The sequence below is a fragment of the Chanodichthys erythropterus genome, chromosome 2 (assembly GCF_024489055.1).
Source record: "Chanodichthys erythropterus isolate Z2021 chromosome 2, ASM2448905v1, whole genome shotgun sequence".
NCBI classification, from domain to species: domain Eukaryota; kingdom Metazoa; phylum Chordata; class Actinopteri; order Cypriniformes; family Xenocyprididae; genus Chanodichthys; species Chanodichthys erythropterus.
This window is the reverse complement of record NC_090222.1, coordinates 35,191,167-35,211,932: the sequence shown is the minus strand read 5'-3', so window position 1 is coordinate 35,211,932 and position 20,766 is coordinate 35,191,167. Positions and strand designations below refer to the sequence as shown.

General features: G+C 36.9%; 1 long non-coding RNA gene and 1 pseudogene across 2 annotated transcripts in view; one reads left to right on the top strand and one right to left on the bottom strand.

Annotated features, from left to right (window-relative positions):
* LOC137037047 (uncharacterized) overlaps positions 1–20,276 on the top strand; it is a 39,620-nt gene extending 19,344 nt beyond the window's left edge. Inside the window, exons 2-4 of one of the 2 annotated variants that reach the window (XR_010897228.1) lie at positions 3,280–3,389; positions 12,502–19,084; positions 19,566–20,276. This is a non-coding gene — a long non-coding RNA (uncharacterized lncRNA). Of the gene's footprint in view, positions 1–3,279; positions 3,390–12,501; positions 19,085–19,228; positions 19,356–19,565 lie in introns of those variants that run through there. The other variant, XR_010897226.1, reaches the window with a different exon arrangement.
* Positions 576–12,502, bottom strand: LOC137036937 (protein rapunzel-like; annotated as a pseudogene).
* Positions 20,277–20,766: the final 490 nt, after the last annotated feature.

The following is a 20,766-nucleotide window of genomic DNA, read 5'->3' as shown; positions in this document are numbered from 1 at the left end:
TGGCTGGAGCGGGCTCTGGAGCGGACTCACTGGCTGGAGCGGGCTCTGGAGCGGACTCACTGGCTGGAACGGGCTCTGGAGCGGACTCACTGGCTGGAACGGGCTCTGGAGCGGACTCACTGGCTGGAACGGGCTCTGGAGCGGACTCACTGGCTGGAGCGGGCTCTGGAGCGGACTCACTGGCTGGAGCGGGCTCTGGAGCGGACTCACTGGCTGGAGCGGGCTCTGGAGCGGACTCACTGGCTGGAGCGGGCTCTGGAGTGGACTCACTGACTGGAGCGGGCTCCAGGAAGACCTCCAGGCCTTGAGAACTGACCGAAGCCTTTCTCCTCCTCCTCTTCCTTCTCCGTGAGTTAGGCGGTGAACCTGTGCCCACCTCCTCTGAGGACTCTGGAACGACCTCACAGGCTGGAGCGGACTCTGGCTGAACATGTGTTGCCAAACGACTCTTGTGGGAGAGATAGCCGACAAAGCCCCAAAAATCCAGGGTCTGGAGCCCCTCCAACTCGCACTGAGGTGGCGGGTCATCGAGGCACCCATTGAAAATCCCTTTTTGCGCCTCATCATTATAGCGCAGCCCTCTTGAAAATGTCCAGAAAAACTGGGCAAAACACCCTATCTCTCTCCCCTCCTGTCGCAGAGCCAGCCATGCCCGAACAAGAGCCATCCTCTCCCTCACCGTGGCTGGAGGAGTGATCCAAATCCCCATCCTGCTGGATCCTAAAATGTTGGTTTCTTCTGTCACGGCACACACGAAGACAAACAGGGTAGGTCCAAATGCAGGTATTTATTAGGGAAATCCAGAAACGTAATCCATGAGCCAGTCAATAGTCAAAAATCCAGGGAGACAGTCCAAACAAAACAATGACAGGAACAAAACACAAAGAAAACCAAAACAGAGACTCGGGAACATGAATGAAGAAACCATGACAAAAGCAGAGACAACCAGGTATAAATAGACAGACACTATAATTCCAGTATACCATCCAGTCTCATTGCTTCAGTTTTTATTACTACAAAGCATTGGTTTATATAACATCACAACATTTAACATGTTCTCTGCCTATTTCGTTATATTATGACATTATGATGTGCAAACATGGCAAATATAGATCTCAAATAGCCAGCCTAAATATGGCAGTATATCAGATACAGTAGATCAGGAATACAGTTGAAGTATATCTTGCATTTAAAATGTATATATATGTTTATGTCTAAATGTTCTCTGCATGCACACAGACATTCACGTTCTTGTGTTTGTCCCAGTAGTGACATTCTTCAGGAAAACTGGACACAGCAAAGCTCTCCTTGTGACGACTGACGGCATGAACAGAAACCCAGCTAACTGTTCCTCCAGAAGCTCCACGACAGCTTTGGCATCTCCCTTCCTGGCAGGACCTTCCATCATCTGTTTTATGCTCTCATTGGGCACAGGCTGAGGGGCGCTGCAGAACGAGACCACCAGGTTTAGGTCATTTCCTTGAGACACTTCAAAATAACTCTGTCCGGCCACACACTGAAAGTTTTGTCCAGCTCTCAAGTTTCTAATTTTGCCCAAGTTACTAACGACTCGGTGGAGCAGATGGACCAGCTCACCCAGTCGTACTTCTTCACCAGGAAGTCCAGCAGTTCCTTGGCCATTTCCTGGAGGTTCCCATCCTCTCTCTCCTTCACAAGCCTCTTGATGTCCAGTTCAGCTTGCTCTGGAAATGAATGCACTCATTTCTCTATCGTTTCCTTCATTTTTATCTCAATTTCTTGGATTTTCACACTCCAATATTGAATCTTCTCCTGCTCAGCCTCTTCGCCCAGAGTAAGGAAACAATATCCCAGCAGAGCAATTATTCCCAGGCAGAGCAGCTCCTTCAGCCTGACGCAGCTTTCCAACAGCGCTTGCCGTCACCTCGGCTCCCCTCTCAAACATCTCCATTACTGCTTCAATTGCCTCCTTCTTCTGGGCTACAACCCTCTCAAGTGGACTGGACATTTCTAAAAACAAACAAAAAGCAATTACAAAAAGACGCCTTTCTTTCTTTTACTAAGCCAGATACAAAATTTCTTTACACAGTGTTGCATAATGTAAAATAAAATGGTTGCAAACATTTTAATTAATCAGAGGTTGTTCTTTCATAGCTAAGAACACTTTCTTATTTATTGCTTAAAGGTGACCTATAATGCCCCTTTAACAAGATGTAAAATAAGTCTCTGGTGTCCCCAGAATGTGTCTGTGAAGTTTCAGCTCAAAATACCCCACAGATAATTTATTGTAGCTTGTCGAATTTGCCCCATTTGTGCGTGAGCAAAAACATGCCGTTTTTGTGTGTGTCCCTTTAAATGCAAATGAGCTGCTGCTCTCGACCGCTTTCCAGTAGAGGGCAGAGCTTTATCATCTCTGACTTCAGTTGCTCAACAACAACAAAGCTGGAGAATCTCACGCAGCCAAAATGAAGATTGTCAGTAACGGTGTTCAAACTGGAGTCGACACTGATGGAGAGTGTCCGAAAAAGTCATTCTTTTTTGTTTTGTTTTTGCACACAAACATTATTATTGTCGCTTTATAACATTAAGGTCACGTAGACTATTTACCCAACAGAGAAGATGTTTGCTTTTGAATGATTTTCAGCCTTATAGCTTATAGTGTTTGGTACGTCGGTAATAATTTTATTTTATAAGCTCGTTTTATTACATGGTGATTCTGATTATAGGCCTATTACAGGGAGACCAGAGATTGTCACATGGGGAAGATGTCATAAGGCTGTATTTCAGATAAAGTTTTGAGTCTAAAGTTAATCTAAAGCTTTTTTCTTCTTTATTCCACTTTTTTTTTCAAAAGCTTTAAAGTCTCTTGTATTTTTGTGATAATGTCCCCCGAACAAAAAACGTTGATGGGTAAACAACACAATAAAAACAAACAGATACACAAGCATGTTTTTGATGAATGTCAGACTGGCATAGCTGCACGATTGATTGATTGATTGATTGATTGATTGATTGATTGATTGATTGATTGATTGATTGATTGATTGATTGATTGATTGATTGATTGATTGATTGATTGATTGCAGTTTCCTTTTTCCCTAGTAAAATGCTAACCATTGCTGTTTCCTTTTACATTTTGACAGTTTTATTTTGTTTTGTGTATCATAACTAAATATCATACACTTCTTTCTTTCTTTCTTTCTTTCTTTCTTTCTTTCTTTCTTTCTTTCTTTCTTTCTTTCTTTCTTTCTTTCTTTCTTTCTTTCTTTCTTTCTTTCTTTCTTTCTTTCTTTCTTTCAGAATCACGTGTCCATATGATTTGACGCAAGAGTCTTTGCTTTGTTTCTGGCTGATGACGTGAGATGATGCGGACCAAGACTAAAGATCTGTCTTCTGTGATGTCACACGGGGTAAAGTTAATCTTTTTAATTTTTATAGGCTACTATTAAATGAAATAGGATTGTTTAAAAGGAAAATAAGGAGAAAGTAATTTCCTCTGAACTGAACATTTCAAAGAGAACTTTTGTGTCATAACCATTGTTGCCTGTACTAGATTAGATTAGTTTATTCTAACATGATCACCATTCACTGAAGTAGAACAAGGGATCAAGATTTGGCTAGTTAGCAAGGTCCAGCTGCTGGTAGATGTTGTAACTACACCATTATGTACGCAAAAAGCAACTACATTGCGATCATTAAAAAGTGTCTTCGGATTCAATATTTTTTTTCCCAGCAACATACAATTTTTAATTTAGTATAGTAGATGTTTTACCTGAGCCCAAGTTAGGAGGGTTTTTAAAAGTTTGAAAAGGAAAACTATTTCCTGTCTGCTGCATTTAACGCATATATACTAATATGTACAGTACATTTATTTATATATTTACAATTTGAACGAAATACATGTAAAAATGCAAAATAACTAGATTAATTTATACTAACAACATGGTGAGATAATGTGTGTTGAAACGCAAACGTGCTACAATTTGAAATGTTTACAGTTGCATTCAATTGTATGCTTTTTATATATGCATTAAAAACGTGTAGATTCTATAAACAGTATGCTAGTATTCATATCTTTAAGTCTAAATGAGCTCAGGTTGTGGTCTTTTACCGCCATCTAGTGGCTGAAGATCAGCATAATAGCATCAAACATGGGTTCCCAGCTTCCAAATATAAATTAATAAATAAATAATAATTAATATATATTATATTTATGAATTTGAGCGTCTCTGAGTCAAAACAACTTGGAATATTTCCTTGTATCTTTATTGAAAAATGTAACAATATTGTACAATCGTACGAGTGCAACAGCATCCCAAAGACTGAATTACAAGAAAATGTATTTTAATAATGATTATGAAGGTAACATGTTCCAATCCTTGAGACATTCAAAAAGAACATGAAACACAAAATTTATAGGAGTATTTATATATATATATATATGCCAGTGCTTTTTGGATAAATACATCTGAAGCAAACGTGATTATTAAGATGAACTTCAGTCGTGTCAGACCAAACGTGCAGCACTGTACATTGCGTCACAGTATATCAAACACATCAAGTATAATATTTTCATTTATCCAAAATAAAAAGGGCAAAGGAATGCAAAAAACCCTTCAGTTTAGATATCTCTTCTCATATTAAAATATATGCTCTGATAATGTTCTAATGGCACTAAAAATGACACTGAATCTGCTACTAAACAGATTTAAGTATGGCAACAAAAAAAAGAGAGCATAAATATGAAAATTTCATTGACAGAATTTTTTATCTTAGTATGCAGACAGAAACTTGTATGCTCTTTATTTTGCACTATTTGTGAAGTTAGATCTTTATATTCATGTAATGTTGAAGCTTTTAAACACAATTTTCAAGGTGACACTGCTTATGAATGCTTTTGAACTTTAATAATATTTATATAACCACAGTCAGCATTGTGTAGATTAGTGTGAATTATGTTTGTCATGTAGTGTTAAATTGAGGAAAGGCATGAAGAAATGTGATATTGTGATATATATATATATATTAAAAAAAAAACAGAAACAAGAAGCAGATTAAGATGGCATCACTGTGTAACCGTCAGCATGACCTGCGCTCATCAGGAGGATAATGCTGCATTAGATGCTGCAGGTCAATGATGTCTATTAGAGGAAAAGGCAAAGCACGAGTCAATAAAGAGCGTTGGTTGTGCAGAAAGGTTTCACGATCACTTGCATCTCCTCAGCACCTCCTGCATTTTCTCCTGCACATTCTTCATGTTCTCTTCCCACTCCTCGTTCCGAGATTCCAAGTCATCCCCTCTGATGCCGTAGTAGCCCATCAGAGCGATGAAACCGATGCAGAACAGGTAGGCCAGTCGGGTGCAGAGGTTCTCCATGCTTCATGTAGACAGCTAGGACGGGCTTGCTGAAGAGTTTGCGCTTTCCAATCACGCCTTCGTAAAGCGTGTACATGTTCTGGTCATCTTTGTCATTCAAGAAACTCTATAGACAAAATCTTCCTTCTTGCGTTGCACTTGCTCCGGCTTGGCCTCCACGATCTCCATGAATTTGCGGAACTGATTGCAAATGTTTTCCTCCACCTCGTGGTACTGTTTGTCCAACGTTTCCTTCTTGATTTGCAGCAATGCTTGACGGTTCTGCTGGGAGATTTCATCTAGGGCTCGATTCACGCTGCCAAACTCGCGCCTGAGTTTCTGCATGTCTTCATCGTCCACATGGTGCAGCACCACCCGGATGAGAGAGCCCGCCACGCCGAAGATGGGATTGACTACCGCTGCTGCTGACGAGATGGTGGCCACACACTCTAGAACCTTCACAAGACCCCTCTTCAGCTTCTCTGGGTCGTCGAAGATCTCATTGTCTGCCATTGCGTGTGGAGGAAGATTTTCTTATCTTATAGTTCCCCTGAAGAAGGAAACAGATCACAATCTCAGTGTTAAAAGTTAAGCTCAATAAGCATGTGTGGCATGATGTTGATTAGTGCAAGAATAATTTTGTTCCGCACATGAGAATAAAGCCAAAAAGGCTCAAACAAATGTATTTTTCAGAGGCCACAAAAAGTGTAAAAACTGCAAGTGCAAAGTAAAGCTGCTGAAATCATAATTTGTAGTTATATTTTCATGGCAACTAAGTTGTAAAATTGGATACAATCTCTTAATAATGTTTTACAGATTATAATCTTATTTTGTGTAGTTTAGTGCAGTCAAATTGACAAATCTAACATAAGTTTGTAAATATATATGAGTGTGTGTGTGTGTGTGTGTGTGTGTGTGTGTGTGTGTGTGTGTGTGTGTGTGTGTGTGTATACACACACACACACACACACACACACACATATATTTACAAACTTTATTTTACAGTGCCGTAGTTACATGTTACTACTTGTACTTACTGTCGTAATAACAGTAAAATATGCATAATTACAAGTAACAAACCCTAACTGTAACTCTATAGTAAGTACATGTAGTTATACTTAACAGTACTCAGTACTTATTTGAGTAAGTACAATATAACTACGGCACTGTAAAATAAAGTTTAAACCAAACTTTATATTAGATGTGATTAATCGATTTGACTGCACTAAACTCTACACATAATACGATTTTTCTCACTAAATCATGTTAACATGCATATTTTTAAGTCTTGTGGCTATACTTTTGCAACAGTGAGTACATAAATGTCTTCACTTCCATTATAAGTGCCCCTTTATAACCCAAAAAGGAAGAAAGAAGATTAAACTTAACATGAATATTCCTTTAAACATTTTTTTTTTTTTTTTTTTTACATTAGACTGATCAACCACAGCAATCTGCTTCTGAAACTTTGACAATTTTGCATTTAATGCAAATCAAAGCAATTTCCATTCACCTGCATTCTGCAGTCATAGTCCTGAGTGATCACATCATGAATTGACTTTGCAGAAATCACATTTGGTCTTATAACATGACAAATACAAAGACAAACTGCCATAATATGAGTGGAAAAATACCTTTATTGTGCAAAGAATCATACAACATAAGCAAATAATTATATAATGGTTCATAATAATGTGCAACTCAAAGATTCACATCATTGGAATTTTTTTTTTTTTTACAATAAACTCAGTCACAATAATGACCAAAACATGCATAATATTCTTTAAAAAACATTTTTAGCTGTGATATAAATGCATTGCACTACTTTAGTACTGCATTGAAAAGTCTATAGGTAAGCAGAGAAAGAATGTCCCATTTTTCACCCCACAAGATTTATTGAAATTCCTGATTCAAGATTGCTTATGACATTAAAACTTTCAGCATATGAAATGGATTTGTCTCAGCAGTTGTTCAGTGCATCTTCAGTTTTCCTCAGTGCATTGGTCCAGAGCTTCTTGCATCTTGGTTTGAATCTCAATGACCCTCTGGCCCCATTTGTCTCTCACTTTATCCTCGTCACCTTCAGTGACAGAGACGTAGGCCATCAGCGTCATAAGACCGATGTAAAACAGGTGGGCCAAGTGAGAGCAGCAGGCCTCCATATTCTTTTTGTTCCTATCACATTTATCCAGGTACACTTGTAGGATGGACATTGAACTGAAAGCAGTAGGGGTGCCCATCACACCACGATAAAACACATCTAAGTTCTTGTCGTTCTGGTCTTCTCTGTAGATCTTCACAAACTCCTGCATGTGGCGATCTGAGTTCTCAGGGTCCAGTTTTACTCTTTCCACCATGGTGTTGAAAGCAGCGTACTGATGCTTGATGGCCTCCTTGTGTTTGCCATAATTCTGGTTGATCTCGTTCATGCGGATCTGTTGGAGCACATTCTTGTTCTTCTCTGAGATGCTTTCCAGCTTTTCGTGGATCTCCTTGAAGTCTTTGTGCATCTCATGGTCCTCCTCATCCACTAGGCCTTTCTTGACGACCCCGATCACCGAAGTCACAATCCCAAAGAGAGGATCTATGGAGGAGGCGAAGGAGGACACTTTCTCCACATAGCACAGCACTTTGACCGCAGTCGCTTTGATCTGCTGTTTTTCTGCCATTGATGGGTCTGAATCTTGGACTTTGGCTCTTCGAGTCTTTCAATCTTTTCTGATTCTGAAATGAAAGGGAAACATGTTTTTAATAAAAACAGAACAGTATAAAAATGTCAGTATTTCTGTCCTGAAAAACATTGAAGTTTAAGACTGGCATGCATCCTTGAATACAGATTTAAATTCAGATTTAATAACAGCTTGCGCCAACGCAAACCCTTCTTTGCTGTAAAAAACAAAACAAAAAAACTTTAAGGACTTACTAAAGAATTAGCGACGAAAAGGTGTGGACAGTTATTTTTGCAGCTGACCTTATTGCATGTGCATTTGTAGGAGTTTGCCTTTTACATGCAATATTTATGTGAGGAGATTATTTAAAGGATTAATTCACTTTAAAATGAAAATTAGCCCAATCTTTCCTCACCCTCAAGCCACAGGTGTATATGACTTTCTTCTTTCTGATGAACATAATCAGAGTTATATTAATAAATATCCTGACGCATCCAAGATTTATAATGGCAGTGAACAGAACCAACGAGTTTGAAGCTCAAAAAAGTGCATCCATCCATCATAAACGTAATCCACACGGCTCCTGGGGAGGCCTTCTAAAGTGAAGTGATATGTTTGTGAAAGAAACATATCCATATTTAACAAGTTATAAAGTAATATCTAGCTTCCACCAGACCGCCTTCTGTATTCAACATACATAAAAAGCATAACTGATGATGCATCAATTACGCTTTTTCCGTAAGTTGAATACAGAAGGCATTGGACGTAGTGTAAGCTTTTTGACCTGCGAGGGGCATTACACTTTCTTCGTAAGTTGAATACGGAAGGCGGTCAGGCAGAAGCTAGATATTTTACTTAATAACTTAAATAGGAATTTTTTCGAACACAAATGCATCACTTCACATCGGATGCGTCAGGATATTTATTAATATAACTCCGATTGTGATCATCAGTAAGAAGAAAGTCATATACACCTAGGATGGCTAGAGGGTGAGTAAATCGTGGGGCAATTTTCATTTGAAAGTGAACTAATACTTTAAATAAATAATGCAATGAGATTTACTAAGGCTTGCACTAGTCAATTTACTGGTATTTGTGGCATGTCTTAAGCCCCTTTGCACCTAAGTTGTTAGATCACACGCACCTGATTATCATTGGCTCTGCTTTTTTGCGACCCTACGTGCATTTGCGTTGCTCTTGATTGACTGAGTTGTCATTATTTAAATGATCCGACTGTGTCTGTGTTCTTTAATGTGTGCATTAACGCAGAACTCTCCACTCCTATCGGCACTTTTATTGGATTGCGTTGGCACGCCAACTTTTTTGGCAAAAAATAGTGCAACTACTTTGCTTGAAAACCTTCAACGTTGTGTGTATACTTTACAGAGTGCAATTCCACAACACATTTCTCTATTTTGAAACTGAACTTGAAGTGCCAAAACAGAGAGATGCTTTGTGGAATTCCTTTCTGTTTGAGTATAAATTTATATTTTAAATTTAAATTTAACCTTTCATTTCATTCAATACTGAAAACTATCAAATAGTTCAATGCAAAAATGCATTAGGCTGGAAGATTAGCAACATACTAACATCAATCTCTACTGGAATCAATTTTGATTAGAGTTTCTTATGCTTTTATTTGAGTTGCTGCCTATGAAGAGCATCCCAAACTGATCTCTTGTGAGGTTCAATGACTGTTAAGTTCTACATTAAAAGGCAACTGTTTATCTAAACAGTAGGTTTTGAAATAAAGCTATATTTGTCTTTCCATGACCATAAAAGGTTGCTGCAATACAGTTGATAAGCATGTTGAGCTTGACATACTCATCAAACCACATGGCATAATGAATGATGTCATGTTTGTGATTTTATTCATGTTTTCTTACTATAATCCAGGGATGGGCAACTTCAGTCCTGGAGGGCCACATGCCCAGCAGAGTTTAGCTTCAACCCTAATCAAACACACCTGAACCAGCTAATCAAGGTCTGTAGGATTAGTAGAAAGTTATAGGCAAGTGCGTTTTTATCAGGGATGGAGATAAACTCTGCAGGACACTGGCCCTCCAGGACTGGAGTTGCCCATCCCTGCTATAAACGAAAAGATTTTTTAAATGAAACAGACTTTCTTGTATAACATGCAGAATATCTTTGTCAGTCACTAAAATAGATATCTAGACTGAATGAATGGCAGTATGGCTTGTAAACAGGCTAACATAATTAGCTTCAGAGGGAGGTTAGATGAACAGCTAAACACATTCGGTACATGAAGCAGCAATATTATTCCATACACATGTCACATGATACATATTTAAGCAGGAGAATGTTCTAAGCTACAAATCTTACCTTTAAATGCGTCTGCAGCTGTTCAGTTCCTAATGGTGCTGCTGCTGTTTTTGTACAAGCAGCCACCATTTCACTGTCCGGTCTGAGAAACAGCCCCTCCCTCTTTGTCAAAAAAGGGCATGTAGGTGTGGAAGTGACTCATACCAAAGCAATGCTGTTTGGTTTAGAAGAGGGAAAAAAAGAAAAAAAAGAAAAAAAAAGAAAAGCATGCAGCTTTTCCGCCTTTTTCTGAAGAACACACACACAAATTGGAAATTCCGACATTGACTATTCTAATACTATTGCATGAGTCAAAAAGTATACTATGTGTATGTGGAAAAACAGTTAATAGGCCTCAGTCATGAATTTCTGCATACAGTAGATTATAAAACAATTCTTACATTTAATTGAATGCAGCAATTACATAAGAAAGTTTTATTCATTCAGATCGTGTTCCATGAATGAGGCTGTGTGTGTAAAAATTTAGGAAGAAGGTATATCCTGTTGTGGCTTATCTGGTTAAGTGAGAAAAACCCCACTAAAGCATAGACAAAGAATGAATAAACGCTGAAAGGAGAGGCTGTCAGGCAACTGTGCATGTCAGCTGCCACTGAACAGCTGTAAAAGAGTCAAGTTCATGACAGATGTGTGTTGTGACTGTCAACTGGGCTTTGTGTGGGATCATTTTGTAAACAGAGTGCCGGCAGATTACATTAAATAGCTAAGAAATTAATATGCATTGTATGATTGGAGGAAAAGGTCACATTGTTTATCAGAGAATGAGTGTCACCTCTATCCAGTTAAGACAGGAAAATTAACTTTTAGGTTTCAGGATGACTCAAATGGAGGTTTCAGGTTTCAGGATGACTCAAAAATCTTGTTTTTTCCTTCCAAGTACCTGCAGCAGAACAGAGGGGTAAAGGCATACAAGTTTCAGGTCAGTTATTAGTTGGAATTGCAAGATTGACTAGTGATAATCTTGATAGTATCAGTGAGAATGACATGTTTTTGTAAATATAATATTCAATTTCACAAATTCTAACAAGGAACACTTTAGCTAACGTTCTGGCAAGGTTCTCTCAAAGTTATGAACAATGTTCTTCCAGTAATGTTAAAGGGGACCTATTATGCCTTTTCATAAGATGTAATATACGTCTCTGGTGTCCCCAGAATGTGTCTGAAGTTTCAGCTAAAAATACCCCACAGATCATTTATTATAGCTTGTCAAATTTGCCCCTATTTGAGTGTGAACAAAAACATACAGTTTTTGTGTTTGTCCCTTTAAATGCAAATGAGCTGCTGCTCCCGGCCAACAAGTACAGGTCTCTGCAGGACAGGGGAGCGAAATCTGAGCGTCTCGTTTTTTTCACATGCTTGCAGAGAAAGGCTTACCAAAACAAAGTTACTGGGTTGTCCTTTTTCATGTTTTCTCGATTGGTAGATGCACCAGGGACCCGAGTATAGCACCTAACACCCTCGAGTCGGCTGTCACGCCTGCAATACCACCTCGGTTTTTCTCCGATAAACAAATATTCTCTGTTTATGTAATCTGTTTGAAAAGAGAGAGATGTCAGTCGTTTGTGAGTCAGCTCATTATCCACAAATGCGGCCACGTCCATAGCGCACGCTCTATTCAAATGCAAATTCTGAGGCGATACATGCAACAGAGAGTTCAACGCATCAAGCTTAGTCAGTTTCATGTATAATCTAAAAGGATTTACATCAGAGGAAGAGCATGACTGGTTTCACTTTCATTTCGACGATCAACTTGAGATCAACTTGATCAAGCCAAGGATTGTGAATGGCAAGTTTTTTTATTCCTAAATTCTTGAATTCTTTAATCAATATTAAGCCGCAGAACGACTGTTTAAATATGAATCCTGCATGTTCTGTGTCTCTGTGTGAATGATTCATAAAATGTCATAGCAATATGAATGTTTAGACAATATTTATTTGGCCTGTTTTGGACAGATAGTGCCACATCAATGAAGCTTTCGTTTGCAAGGAATGATGAAATCTTTGCATCACTGAAATAAATTATATTTTAAATTATATTGACATAGAAAACCATTAATTTAATTTGTAAAAATATTTCAGTATTGCTGTTTTTTTCTGTATTTTTTATCAAATAAATGCAATTATACTGTTATCAGGATGGGTTTTTTTTCCTCACAGATTTGAGGATCATAATGACCAGATATTGGCACACATTGAACTGCATGCATATGATACTGAGATCACTGATTGGAAAAAGGAAAGTGTTCCTTTTTTTTTTCCTCATGTGCAGAAACACCAAATGCCAGGTAAGTGATGTTCACATATATCTTTGAACATGATTTATTTCCAGGTATAACTATGTACTCAAAATGTGTCTTTGACTCTCATTTATATAGTTAACCATATTTTAAATAAACAACAATCAAAAATTGATATATTTCTTTTGTCATTGCATTCAATCTTAGTTGACTCAATCATATTTCTGACCTAATGGCTCATTATGCGGCTCATTAGGGGCAGGGTCTTAATCTCCTCAGGTGTGGATCACAGTATTATTCGTGAAGATTCACGCCTCTTCGCATATGGGCTCCCTAAACAAAAAGTGTCTAAGAAATTTAAAATCAATACATTGCTTTATGTGTCTGAGTAGGCAGAATGATTTTAACATCACTTTGAAGCAAAAACTCTAGGCTAAAATATACAGTTCCCAAAAGTCTTGTGAAGAAATATTTTGTATGTGTTTTTTGAGGCCTTATTTCAGTGACTTATATTGTTTATTTTTTTGTTTTGTTTTGTTTTTTTCAAAAACCACACATATACATATTTCTCTTAAAAATACAAACATGTACATACTTGTTGCTCACATATTATTGTAGCATACAGTGTAATACAGTGTAATGTTGAATACAGTGTAATGAGACTTTTGTCATTAATATGTTTTAGGGGTGTGACGAGATAAGTAGTCTCGTGATGTTGCCATGACAGAGTGTTAGGATGATTAGGAAATAATATGCCACCGCTACGTTTACATTATGCCTCCACTGTCGTTTTGCTTTGTGTTTTAATAAAAAAAAAACAACATTTAATTCAGTTGGATAACGGTCGCCGCCGATCCATATTCACAGAGTTCGCGCGATCGCTGAAAGTGACAGTAAACGCGCGCGCGCATTAAAACGCGATTTCAATACACCACATTTTTAAAGCGGCTCCCTGATTAATACAGATATCTCTCAATATGAAAGCTATTTTAGGCTGGGCAGTGTAGTTGTAACCATCTCTTAGCTCTGTATCAAAGACAAATTTGGTCTTATTTGCACTTTGAATATTGAGAGTGCGATTATGGTTGCATTGTAAAGTGTTACTATAAAAATGAATAACAGTTTTCTCTTAATCTTATTAAGCACAAACAATAAGGTTTCATTTGTTAACATTAGTTAATGCACTGTGAACTATCATCAACTTACAATGAATGACTATTTTTATTAACTAACATACCGGTAAACAAAGATTAATAAATACTGTAGCAAATATATTGCTCATTGTTGGTTGATTTTGGTTAATACATTAATGTTAATAAATGAGACCTTATCGTAAAGTGTTACCATTTTTATTTATACTGTTTCATTTATTTGATAAGTTTGTGGAAAGTAGTTCAGTTAGGAGGTCAAAAGTTGTAGAAGCTCATAAATCATGTACAGTAAGGTCTGAAGAGACTGAAATCATACAGAAGAGAAGTCAGTCAGTTGAGTTAGTAGCAAAACCTTTTACATTACTTGAGTATTGTTGTCTTTTACTGCATATGATAATTCATACTCAGAAAGTAGAACTGAATCACATTCATTATAAGATGATTAGTTAAAACATTTCAAATACACCTGCAGAATATGTATTTCGCCATTGAGGATTTCTTAAAAATAGTGTGTAAAAATCTTGTCTCGTCTTGTCTTAATCTCGAACCTGTCTCGTCTTGTGAGATACCCGTCTCGTCACACCCCTAATATGTTTATAAACAACATCTGATGTTGTATAAACAACAAATGTCAGGGCATGTCAAAACTACACTACAGGGCTCTCAAGTCTCACGCATTTCAACCCGTTCACACGCTCACACGCCAAACCTTGTATTTCTCACGCAGAGAAATCTCCAGGATAACGCACAAGTTGCGCCGCTATTAGAGGAATCAAGCTAGTTCCCCATAGAGTTCAGAAGGCCCTGCCACGCACCATTTAATCTAATAAAAAAAAATATAGCTACCGAACAGCCAATCAGAAAATAGAATTACTGTATCCGGGTAAGATTTAGATATTCCCGCCACAAAAATATTTATGTTCTGATTCCAACGACACATTCTGTGATTCACGGGCTCGCGCACTGATTCAGATGCTCGCTGAAGTAGTTAGCTACAGAGGAGGACATCTGTCAGTCACATTGATTCACATCTGGCTACAGACTGATCGTGATCGATGTGGGACCATATCCTATGAGTACAGTAAACCATACTTGGGTAAAATTGGTTTTATATTCATACATTCAGACTTCTGATAAATTCAGACTTTCCAATAAATGTGCAAAAAATTAATGTTTGTGAATTTTAAGCAGCGACATGACCCAATGATTGTCAACTTACAACATTTTTCACAGTCGATCAAAATAGGCAAGTATTGTTTTAATGGCATATTTACTTGTGAATGTCCACTGAATGTCCAATGTAGTGTGATTAACAAGGCTATTGAATACGGATGGCCGAATGTGCAAATATAAAACCAAATTTACCGAAGTGTAAGTCATCTCATCAAATTGCTGGGGAATATTTGTGTCCAGGCAGCTGTAGGTTAGTTAACAGTTTGTCCAGAGTACTTTTACGTGAACTTGCCTGGCTAGTAGTGATGGGCATTTTTCCAAAATATTGTATTCGAATATTTGGGCTAGTAAAAAAATGAATATTCGTGTATTTAAAGCTGCAGTCCGCAACTTTTTTGTGTTAGAAATGTACAAAATATATATAATGAGAATATACAACATGAATCCATTTTCCAAACCATGTTTCTGTCTTATCCTGAATCATTATGGTACACTTATAATAAGTGTTTATATTCGGACTATTTCAGACCGGACTGGTAGGACTCGCCGCAGAGTATGTAACTTCGTGACTCGCCATAGACATACCATGAGACATACACGGAGAAAAGTAGCTCCGGCTAGAATGTTCCTCCGCAAGACGCATGCAGTTCTGTTTATTAACCACTAGAGGGCCAAAAATCGCGGACAGCAGCTTTAAATTACGATTATTTTGAGAAAATGAGAGACGTTTTTTTATTTTTATTTTTTATTCAAGTTGTCGTCACCATTTCTGAAAAAACTTATGATTAGGTAATATACACAACAAGTTTGTGTTTTATCTTAAGGTTTTCATTCAGTTTAAAACATTAAACAATATGTGTAAACAAAAAATATAGGTCTAAAGAACAAAAGCATTATAGGCTCAAGCAGCGAGCGGGAAAAAACACTAGTAAAGCAGAGTGCGCCAGTTATCGTGCCGAACGTAACGTACATATAAGGTACACTAGAGTCGGAATATGGTTACCATGTTTATATTGTTTCACATTACAATGTTGAGGAAAAACAACAATATAATGTGTATGATTATATTACCATTATCTATCTCTCACACTCACTCACTCACTCACTCACTCACATACACACAAAAATGCTGAATTAAATAAATATTTTTTTATTTGTACGAATGTGTCATTTTTCATATCAGACCCCCGTCCCCACCCAAACCCCCGTCGCCGCCGAAATCTCACTCTGAACTCAGTTCAAAACTTGAGAGCCCTGTCACTAGGACCCCAAATAAGCCTCAAGGTTAAGGATTAAACATGGAAAAAGTCAGATTTTTATGATACGTCCCTTTTAATAGAATGTTCATTCAAAGTTATATAGTCTTTAATAATAATGTTTTAAAATATTAGCACAAAACCATTAATTATACATTGTTCATGGAATTTTTTGCCTGAAACATTTAAGATGGATGCTCAGCATTTTTTAAATATTATTTAGAGAACATTCAAAAGTAGCATTCCAATAATGTTCGCAGAATGTTAATATGAAATGTTTCCTTAACGTTCAATAAAATTTAATTCAATTTAAAAACAAGACGTTTCAGAGAACATTCAGAAATAATGTTTTCATAACTTAAGAATGTTAGCAAAAGGTTATTAGAATGCATTTTGTTAGCTGGGTTACTGCTGAGACTTGTAATTAAAGCAGTTAAACAGTGACAAGTTATCAGATCTCAGAGTACATGATATTCACAGGAATATTATGTCATAATTCTACAAAAGCTAAATAGTATGGTCATAAAAATATAAAAAAATATTTTTGTTAAAACTCAAAAAGCGCACACTAATATGGAAGCAAAATATCACAATATTTTGGGAAAAAATTTGGGATGGATTAGTGAAAATGTTGGTAAGTTTTCTTGTTGGCAAGAAATTCAATCTGAGCTCTGCTATGAAAGCAAGACGTAGTATCAGTTCTAAAGGTTCAATCAATGTTTTATGTCACTTTATGACTCATTAAAGAATATGACTTTTCAAAAGAATATTATGGCATAACAATTCTGCAGAAACATAAACGGTAAGTTATAAAATCTAACATCCTTTGAGGTGACGATGTTGACAGTGCAAGTAAATGTCTGACCTACTAATTAGAGCAATTAAACAGTGACATATCCACAAGATATCAATGTTTTTGATGTCAAAGTACATTATGGCTCATTAAATAATATGACTTCCAAAGAATATTATGGCATAACTGTACAGAAGTATGGCTGTAGTAAAGAGAACTATAAAAATATAAAAGTTAATTTTTGTTAAAAAGGACATGCAGTGTCACAATAAGGACACTGCATGATGCAGTATGAAGCTTTGTCAAAATTCATCTACTCAGTTGAAAAACTATAGTCAAACAGAAAACTTTAACATTTACACTTGCTGGATTTACAAGTGTATGGGACAAAATTTAGTAGTAGTTTATGAGAGAAAAGAGCTGAAAACTTCACTGCAGAATTATGATGTGCAGCTGCCTTTAGAGGTTAAAATTTGTGGAGTGTCAAACTGTTGACTGTGATGGTATTGTACTTCGAGGATTAAGCAAAAAAGCGGATGCAACTCTAAATAAGAGCATGTTTACCGTTTAAATTTTTTCCACTGGAAACACAGACCCTTGTTCCTGATCCATCCAGAGGGGGCAGTAATTGACATTTTCAGATTTCTGATAAAAACACCAGACAGTGACAAAGTGAAAGGGTGTCATTGACTGTGATGACTCCATGTGAGGCCTAAAATTTAACTCTTTAAATGCTGGATGGTTTTAGGATATGACTAACAAAGTTGCACCTGCTACATCCTCCATTCTCCATCCTTTCTATTCTTTCAGTATTTAACCCTTTCAGTTCATCTTACCAAATATGATTAGGTTCATTTATATTAACTGAATAACTCATTTACTTATGACACAACTTCCCTCCATTTCCAACAGGACAGACACACATAAAATCAAAAGATGAATGATTATTGATTAATATGATGATCACTTTGAAGTATTTAACCCTTTCAATTCATCTTTATCCCTTATCTATTGTAAAACAAATATGATTAGGTTCATTATATTAATTGAATAACTCACTTATTTAAATATGACACAACTTCCCTCCATTTCTAACAAGACATGCACAAATACAATCAAAAGATGAATGATTATTGATTAATATAATAATCACTTTTGAGTATTTAACCCTTTCAATTCATCTTTATGCCTTAACTTGTGTAAACAAATATAATTAGGTTAATTGATATTAACTATATATTAATCATTTATATTTATATTAACTTTTACTCACTTAAATATACTATAACTTCCCTCCATTTACAACAAGACAGACACATAAAATCAAAAGATGTTTTATATATATATATATAGATAGATAGATAGATAGATAGATAGATAGATAGATAGATAGATAGATAGATAGATAGATAGATAGATAGATAGATAGATAGATAGATAACTAATAAAAATAAAAAAAAACTGTGCTGCCTTAACTAGTCCATATCAGAACATAGACAAGGGTCCTGATGACTCTCTGCTAACACTAATCTGAGACTAGTCCATACTGTGTGCTTAACTAGTGCCATTCTCCATGCTTAACTAGAAAAAACAGTTCATGTCAGAGTGTTGACACTCCACACTCACTTAGTTAAGACTGGAAAATGATCTCCTAAAGGTTTCTCCAAGTTCACAATACTAACCCTAACTCTTATTATTAGTTACTATTTTTCATGCAGTTTTATTTAAACTATTTATTTTATATGCTTCAGCACAGTGATAAACGATGCAGAGTGTCGAATGAGTCAGGAAGTAAGTCGTCCCAATAGCACTCACCACTCCAAGGAGCAGCCATCTTTAAAGCTCTCCATCAGTTCACTCACAGAAGCTAATATGTCAAAATTATCTTGTAAAAATCACATAAATACACAATAATATATATGATTTACAAGCTTATAGTACATTTAAGTGTGTTTAATTCTTCAGGGACCATCATGTTTCCTCTCTTTCTTTTCTACAGCATTGCCTGTCTGTCAAATTGGCCACTTCCCTTGGACAAGCAGCCAAGGGATCAGGGCAGAACAATTGCTGACCATCTTTAACAAGTCAAAGCACAACAATTCAACATCTTCCTGTGTTTTCCCAACCAATGTGAGTATTTTAAAACATCTACAGCCCATTTGGAGTGGATCACTTTCAGCCAGCTGCTGTCTTCCCTGGTATAGCTCCCCCTAGCAGCTCCCTTCATATTTCCTTGTTCATGCTAACCATGATATCTATTCTCACCCTATACAGACACCATGCAAGACTTGTAAAAATCCATATACAGGCATGCATTAGGTCAATGAACATTCCAATGGGCCCATCCATCCATCCATTAGTGGCCTGGGCCATTGGAGAACACAGCTCCTCTTACCTTTTCAGACTGCTCTCTCCAAAGTCCCTATCCCGACTGTAGCTACTTCTTCTTCCCAGCAAACACTGCAAAAGAGGCTCTTCCATTTTAGCTCAATATGGGGGGGTGTTCAAATTGGACTTTACCATTTAAACTGGTGTACAGATGGCCCTGGGGCCTCAAAAAGGGCCCTTTGGCCACCAATATTAATTCAAGTCTCCACTTGCTCCATTGCAGAGGCATGTATGAACCCCTGTTGACCAGCCCCCTCCTCAAGCCACAGATGACCTCCCCCAATGACATTCAAATATTCAAGGATTCCAACAGTCAGATAATCTATACAGAGAACCGACTGTCACTTCTGGAGGCATTTCAGTTCAAAGAGCAAATAAAAAGGCTCTGGCTATTCAGTAGTCACCCAATTAAGTCAAATCTATTGTCTCATGTTGGGCATTTTTTGTGAATCCAGTAGAAGTAGCCACATATTAAGTCTTACGACCCTCCCAGTCTGCTCAGCCATGATATTTCTAGATTTTTAGCATGCAAATGAAAAGATTGTGTGGGTGTTTCTATATTATGTTGTTATAAAGGCCTATATTATGTTATCTCAGGACATCTGTGGTCCTTAGATAGACCATGATTGTGATTTCATCCTGTTATTGTCTTTAACTGGGTGAACTGACGGTGTTACAACACTCATCAGTAGTGGTGTCTGTACTTAAACATGCTTAGATACAAAAACCAAATCAACTAAAATAACAAAAATGGGGGGGGGGGATGTCAAACTTATATTCAACAAGAGATTACTGTAATATTCAAAGAGGTGAGTAAAATGTATCTTTGTGTAATATTGTCAACATTATGCTGAGCTAAAATGTATTTTTATAATAAAGATTATAGATGACAATATATATTGTAGGCTACTGTGAAATGCCAAATAAAGCCTTGTCCAACTTATGTACAATTATTGTCTCCATTGCATGTGTCCAAGTCACTATAGTTTGTGATTACAAAATATTAATATAAATTTTTAAAAAATGCCACATGGTTGGTTATGTAACATACATAGAAACTCTAGTAATAGTGTGTTTTTCTGGTGTTTAAAAATGAAAGCATATATCTTTCTTCATTGGAAAAAGGTCAAGGAACATTTGTTTATTCATGATATCACCATTCATTGTTTTGAGGCTGAATGTAATAACATTATTCAGAGTAGGAGCCATTCTTCAGCATTCACTCATACAGTATAAAACATTTAAGGCATGTGACAAAAAGGGAAAACGCCTGAAGGATCATGAAGTGCTGCCTGTAGGTACTGTCCATGGTGCTGTAGGATTTCAATGACTGCCATCTTTTTCCTCTTGGATTTGGATAGGTAGGGATGTGGTGAAGATAATACATGCAATTTTGTTTTCCTTTTTGTAAGATTACTTAAAGA